Raw genomic sequence first — 7,821 nt, 5'->3', positions numbered from 1 at the left:
GTTTCCATCATCTTTGCTTCGTATTCATTGCCTCTTCTTGTATTCCTCAAGTTGGAATTCTGATACATGGATGAAGCCATCATCTCAATGATTCTTTGGGTTTCTTCCAAGGATTTCATGCTCAAAGATCCTCCTGCAGCTGCATCAATCATAGTTCTAGTTACTACATTCATTCCATTATAAAAAGTTTCCAGCTGCATCCATTTTGGAATACAATGATGTGGACATCTTCTCAGCAACTCTTTATATCTTTCCTATGCTTCATAAAGTGATTCTCCTTCCTACTGCACAAACGATGTTATTTCTCCTCTCAGCTTAGCAGCTTTTGAGGGAGGAAAATATTTTGTTAGAAATTTATTCACAAGTTCAGTCCATGTGGTGATACTTCCCTGAGGCTGTGCTTGTAACCAACATTTGGCTTTGTCTCTTAAAGAAAATGGAAATAGCCTCAGTCTTATAGCATCTTCACTTACTCCATTCATCCTTATAGTATCACACAACTGTAGAAAATTAGAAATATGCAGATTAGGATCATCAGAAATTCCACCAGAAAATTGCTCCTGCTGCACTAGGTGAAGTAAGGTTGGTTTTATCTCAAAATGATTGGCTTGAATGGTTGGTCTAACAATTGAAGAATTATAGCCTTGCATATCTGGAATTGCATAATCTCCTAGTGTTCTCATTCTCTGTTGTTCTGCCATTTCAACTTTTGGAGTTGGTTGTCTAAAAGGTGAATGTTTCCTATTTGCAAAAGGAGTGACTTGAAATTCTGGAGAATGTATAACCTCTAAATTGCTGTCACTTCCTACAGATCTCTCTGCTCTAGTCTCTTTTCTTAATCTCCTAAGAGTTCTATCAATGTCAGGATCAAAGACAAGAGTAGATTTATTTTTGTTTTTCCCACGCATATACACCTAAATACAGATATAGTATAATGAAAACAGAAAACTGCACATGTAATGTAATAGTTGCAGAAAATTTAAAGAAACAAATGCTCAATCTAGTTATTTTCCTGTTACTAATGATATTGAAACAAATTATTCCCTGGCAACGGCGCCAAAAACTTGTCACACTCTTTACAACTGTTGTTGCAATGAAGGTATCAAAAACGAAATTAGAAAGTAAAACAGAACAGTTAGTACAAAAGTATATAGTAAACAGATGTAGAAAGAGTAGTTAGGAAATTGTTTCACCAAAACTTCAACATTAAATCAATAAAGTTCTGAACTTTCAAGCATGTAGATGGAATGACAATCAATTTAACGTTGTATTAATCAAAGGACAATCCCTTGCCTCAATGAATCTAGCATCTAATCAAATCAAAAGATTGCAAGATTAAGATATCTTATCCCTAAGAAACCAATAACCTTGGTAATTAATTCAAATCTGAGAAACAAATTCAATTCCCATTGATAAGAGTTCCTCTATAATTAGTTGATCAAATTTCCATTCAATCACTACTTTAACAGCAGAATCAATCACTCAATCCAATCCAAAACTCAAAGTTCAGATCCAAAATCAATTCAACATTTCCATTTTAGATTCACAATTCCTAACCACAAAGAGTTTAAGCAAACATTACAAAAAGAGAAGAGAAGAGAAGAGTAAAAGAGAATGAACAAAGAAGAAACATCTTCAAGCCAATCTCCAATCTGATCCCTCAAGAAATAAAGCTTGGTGTTCGTCCTCAATCTCCCTCTCTGACTCTCTCAACAACAAAAACAAATGGAAAATAAAAAATGAACAAAAAAACTCCTAAATTCCTGAGCTAACTGCCTTTTATAGAATTCCCGCTCTGCTGGCGTGATCACTTTTTCCAGCAATAGTAATCACGCAGAGAATAATTCTTCATTTCCACTTGCGCGTGTTCACTTTTGCTAGTGATAGTAGCCACGCGCACTTCAAAGTGTTCACTTTTGTTGAAAATAGTAGCTACGCAGAAGCTTCCTTTGCTAATGTCATGCGTGTGTTCACTTTTGCTGGAAATAGTGAACACGCAGAAGTTGCTTTCTTACGCGTGTTCACTTTTGCTGATAATAGTGAACACGCGCAGCTACTCTTCTTGGAGGACTCGCTGGAACGCTCACTTTTTCTAGAAAAAGTGATTACGCAGAAGCTCTTCTCATTGCAACCTCTCTGGAACGATCACTTTTGCCAGCAAAAGTGATTGCGCAGAAGCTCTTTTCCATTTTATGGTTCTGGAGTGATCACTTTCACCAGCGAAAGTGATCACTCAGAGGCTGTTCTTCAATTATCAACTTCTTTCCTCCAATTTTTGCTACTTTTCTTCTATTTTTCCTTTGATCATCCAATCCTCATGAACTTAGCTCAGAATTCCCTACAAAAGCATACTTGAAATGTCACTTTTTACATAGAAAATCAATGAATTTTAAAATAACTATGTTTAAAAGTGACATGCAACATTTTATTATTTTTTTAAGGGTTTTCTACTATTTCTAGCATGTTTTCTTTATTAATTGCACTAAAAACTATTGTAAAATACTAGTAAAATATGGATTCATCAGTAAGTGGCAAGCCTTACCATACACTAGCTGATAAGGAGACATCCCAATTGGTGTCTTGAAGGCTGTCCTATATGCCCACAAAGCATCATCTACTTTCTTGGACCAATCCTTCCTTGAACTACTTACCACCTTCTCCAAAATCTGTTTTATTTCTCTGTTAGAAACCTCTACTTGGCCACTTGTTTAAGGGTGGTAAGGTGTAGCTATTCTATGCTTGACTCCATATTTCTCTAGGATTGATTCTAGATATTTGTTGCAAAAATGGCTTCCTCCATCACTTATCAGAATTTTGGGCACTCCAAATCTTGAGAAAATGTTCTTTTTGATGAATGAAATAACAATCCTTGCATCATTGGATCTAGTAGGAATGGCTTCCACCCATTTAGACACATAGTCAACTGCTACTAACATGTATTTATTCGAGAATGAAGTAGGAAAAGGACCCATGAAATCTATCCCTCATATGTCAAATAGTTCTACCTCAAGTATGTTTTGCAGTGGCATCTCATGTTTCCTAGAAATATTTCCCATTCTCTGGCATCTATCACATCTTTCCACATAGTTCTTGGCATCCTTGAACAAAGTTGGCCAGAAAAGACCAGATTGCATGACCTTGGCTGCTGTCCTTGAACTTCCATGATGTCCTCCATATTCTAAACTATGATAGTGCCACAAAACATCTTCCTACTCTTCCTCTGGTATACACCTTCTCAGCAGCCCATCTTTTCCAATTTTGAACAATAATGGATCTTCCCATACATAATATTTGCTGTCATGGAAGAATTTCTTTCTCTGCTGCCAACTCATCCAATTTGGAACATGATGTGTAGCTTTAAAGTTGGCCATATCAGTAAACTAGGGCTGGGATTAAATCTTAAATAAGCTCTCATCTGGAAACTCTTCTTTTATTTGCTCCACTTCAAATGGTATTACCTCAAGTGGTAATCTTGACAAATGGTCAACAACTCCATTCTCCTTCCCTTTCTTGTCTTTGATCTCCAACTCGAATTCTTGAAGGAGTAAAATCCACCTTAATAATCTGGGCTTGGCATCCTGCTTTGACAAAAGATACTTAAGAGCAGCATGGTCAGTGTAAACTATAACCTTGTACCCTATCAAATAAGACCAAAACTTGTCAAATGCAAAAACTATAGCTGAGAGTTCTTTTTCAGTAGTAGTGTAACTAATTTGTGCAGGGTTAAGAACTCTACTAGCATAATGAATAACATGCAGTTTCTTGTCTTTCCTTTGGCCTAAAACTGCTCCTATAGCTACATCACTAGCATCGCACATCAGCTCATAGGGTAATTCCCAATCTGGTTTAACAAGTACAGGTGCAGAAATTAATTTCTCTTTCAAAGTGTTAAAAGCTATTAAACACTTATCATCAAAAACGAATTCTACATCCTTACTCAACAATTCACTTAATGGCTTGGCAATTTTAGAAAAGTCTTTAATGAACCTGCGATAGAATCCAGCATGACCCCAAAAAGCTTCTTACTCCTCTAACATTTACAGGTAGAGGCAGCTTCTCAATTACTTCTACTTTTGCAGGATCCACTTCCATTCCCCTTATTGAAATCTTATGTCCTAAGACTATCCCTTCTTGTACCATAAAATGGCATTTTTCCCAATTGAGCACAAGATTTGAGTCTTGACAACGCTGCAAAACAAGAGATAAATTAGCTAGACACTGATCAAAAGAATTCCCAAATATAGAAAAGTCATCCATAAAAACTTCTATAATTCTTTCAATCATATCAAAAAAAATGGACAACATACACCTTTGAAAAGTGGTTGGAGCATTGCACAGCCTAAATGTCATCCTCCTATATGCAAAAACTCCAAAAAGACAAGTGAATGCTGTCTTTTCTTGGTCTCTTAGGTCAATTGCAATCTGGTTGTAACCAGAATATCCATCTAGAAACACTAGTAGTCAAACCCAGCCAATCTCTCCAGTATTTGGTCAGAAAATGGAAGAGGAAAATGATCTTTTCTTGATGCATCATTCAACTTCCTATAATCTATGCACATTCGCCATCTGGTTACTGTCCTAGTAGGTATTAATTCATTTTTTTCATTTGGAACAACAATTTTCCTCCTTTCTTAGGCACCATATGAATCGGACTCACCCATGAACTATCTGAAATTGAATAAAGAACTCCTGCATCTAGTAGTTTCATCACCTCTTGCTTCACTACCTCCTTCATAGTTGGATTAAGTCTTCTTTGAGGTTGGACAACAGGTTTGCAATTCTCCTCAAATAAAATTCTATGCATGCAGAAAGAGGGATCTATACCTTTCAGATCAGAAATATGCCATCCTAGTGTAGATTTGTGCTCTCTTAACACTCTCAAAAGCTTTTCTTCTTGGTCTTTCTGCAGATTGCTATTTATTATTACAGGTTTGTTATGGCCCTCTTCAAGAAAGACATACCTCAAATGAGAGGGTAATTGCTTGAGCTCCACCTTTGACTCTTCTTTCTTCTCCTCTTCTTGATGTAGTTCTTCCTTGAGTTGGTTTATTTCATTGTTCATACAGGGAAGGGAATCTAATTGCAGAATGCAGTTTTTCACTTCCTTATCTTGCTCTTCATGAATACTACATTTTGCTGCAGCTAATGTGCTTTCCAAGACCGTACTTTCATCAATTTTGTCCAATGAATGTGGTATCACAACATCTATTACATCAATCTTCATGCAGCTCATATCATCACTTGGATGTTTGATTGCCTCAAATACATTAAAAATGAATTTCTCCTCTTGTACTCTTGACATCAATTCACCTTTTTACATATCTATCAAAGCTCTCCCTGTTGCTAAAAATGGCCTTCCTAAAATAAGAGGGATATCCGCATCTACTTCCATATCAAGAATAACAAAATCTGCAGGGAATATGAACTTGTCTACCTTGACTAATAGGTCTTCTACCACTCCATTGGGATATGTATATGATCTGTCAGCAAATTGTAATGTAATCCCAATTGGCTTTACCTCCTCAATTCCTAACTTCTTCATAATTGCTAATGGCATTAAATTTATGCTAGCCCCAAGTCACACAATGCTTTTCCAACTGTGTGGTTTCCAATGGAGCAGGGTATGCTGAATGACCTTGGATCCTTTAACTTTTGAGGCAATTTTCTCTGCAAAATGGCACTGCACTCTTCAGTAAGTGGTACCAATTTTTCCATATCTAGCTTCCTCTATTTAGACAAGAGCTCTTTCATAAACTTTGCATAAAAAGACATTTGTTCTAATGCCTCTGCAAAAGGAATATTAATTTGGAACTTCTTGAACACATCTATGAATCTTTCAAACTGCCTTTCTTGTCTAGGATCTTGTACCCTCTTTGGAAAAGGTAATCTCTTGTACTGCTCTTCATTAATAGGTTTGCAAGCTTGCGTAAATCTCTGCTTCTTGCCCCTATTTTCTTGCTTGTTATTGCAGTTTTCTTCTTCTTCTCCTCTTTTCAGCATACCCACTTTCAAAATCTTCTTGTTTCAGCTCACTTTCCTCATTCGAGTTGGTGGCTTCATTTTTCTTTCTTGGGCTGGAAACAACTGCTCCACTTCTGGTGGTTATGGCTTGGCACTGCTTCCTCGGATTCACTATTGTGCTACTAGGAAACCTTCCTTCATCTCTATTGGCCAGTTTCTCAGCCAACTACCCAATTTGTGTTTCTAGCTTCTTTATAGAACTTTCTTGATTTTTGAAATTAGTTTCTATCACCTTCATAAAATGCAGTAGTGTCTCTTCAATTCCATTCACTTTCTCACTCAAGGGTCTTAAATTTAATTACCCTTGATTTTTCTGGAATTGTGCAGAAGAATTCCCTTGAAAATATTGTTGCTGAACTTAAGGAGTTGCACTTGGGAAGGGTGCAAAACCTGCATTCCCCATTGCATTAGAATTATGTGGATTTCACTTTGAAAACTGTGTCCTCTATGGTTATTGAACTGGAAACCAGGTGGATATGGTTGCTGTGGCCTTTGATAATTGCCAATATATTTTTGACTTGATCAATTTTTCTATAACTGTGGGATCACAAGCTCCATTCACATAGTTGCCACCATAGAAATCACAACTCAGTTGTGAATTTTGAACTACACCAGTCTGCATGTTACTTATTTATTGAGTCAAGGCAACAAGCTGTTCAGAAAATTGTTGATTATGAAGTTGATTTTGAGCAAACATGGCTTCTATGGATTTTACATCATATCCTCCTCTCTTCGAAACTTGTCTTTCATTCATATTTTGATACATCGAAGATGCCATCATTTCTATGATTTGCTGGGCTTCTTCCAAAGTCTTTGAACTCAATGAACCACCAGCTGCTGCATCTAGCATTGTTTTTGTTGCTGCAGTCATTCCATTGTAAAATGTTTCAAGCTGCATCCATTCAGGTATGCAGTGATGGGGACACTTCCTCAATAATTCCTTGTATCTTTCCCATGCCTCATTCAATGGCTCTCCATCTTGCTGAATAAATGATGTGATTTCCCCTCTGATTTTTGCAGCTTTTGGAAGGGGAAAATACTTGATTAGGAACTTGTTCACCAAATCAGCCCATGTTGAAATACTACCTTGAGGCTGAGCTTGAAGCCAACACTTGGCCTTATCCCTCAATGAGAATGGGAATAATCGGAGTCTAATTGCATCCTCACTCACCCCATTAATTCTAATTATGTCACAAAGTTGCAAGAAATTAGAGATGTACAGATTTGGATCTTCTAAATGGCCTCCAGCAAATTGGTCTTGCTGTACCAGATTTAGAAGTGCAGGTTTTATCTCAAAGTGGTTGGCCTGAATTGTAGGTCTCAGAATAGAAGAACTGAATCCCTGGAGATTAGGAGCTGCATAATCCCCTTAGGTTCTTAGTCTTTGCGGCTCTACCATCTTTATTTGTCTAGGAATCTGATTTGGTTGAGGTGGAAGTATAAAACTCTCTTGCTCCTCTCTTTGAACTTGCTTAAATCTTGCTTCATTTCTTAACCTCCTTAGTGTTTGGTCAATATCTGGATTGAATATCAAAGTAGCTTTATTTTTGTTTTTCCCTCACATATACAAATCGAAATTAACAAAGTTAAACTACAGATCAATATTCAGATTTTCACAACAAAGATTATACAAAAAAATTATCAGCAGCAACATGTAAATTTAAAGTCTAACAACTACAGAATTATGTCGAAATTCCTCTACTACTATTCTACAATTATCTATTAAAAACAGAACCAAGTAACTTGAATGTAATACTAACTACAGAGAAAAATTAAGAAAACAAAAACTCAATCTAGCAA

The 7,821-nt window shown here is 36.5% G+C and overlaps 2 non-coding genes across 2 annotated transcripts; both read left to right on the top strand.

Moving 5' to 3' along the window:
* The first annotated feature begins 210 nt into the window (after positions 1-210).
* LOC113851655 lies at positions 211-317 on the top strand. Its single transcript, XR_003502227.1, has one exon. It is a non-coding gene; the product is annotated as a small nucleolar RNA R71 (small nucleolar RNA).
* A 6,612-nt stretch (positions 318-6,929) lies between these two features.
* LOC113851785 lies at positions 6,930-7,036 on the top strand. Its single transcript, XR_003502349.1, has one exon. It is a non-coding gene; the product is annotated as a small nucleolar RNA R71 (small nucleolar RNA).
* Positions 7,037-7,821: the final 785 nt, after the last annotated feature.

The sequence above is a fragment of the Abrus precatorius genome, unplaced genomic scaffold, assembly GCF_003935025.1.
Source record: "Abrus precatorius isolate BTA unplaced genomic scaffold, Abrus_2018 Scaffold9, whole genome shotgun sequence".
Taxonomy (NCBI): Eukaryota; Viridiplantae; Streptophyta; class Magnoliopsida; order Fabales; family Fabaceae; genus Abrus; species Abrus precatorius.
Note: the sequence above shows the minus strand (reverse complement) of the source record. Positions and strands in the feature narration are given on the sequence as shown.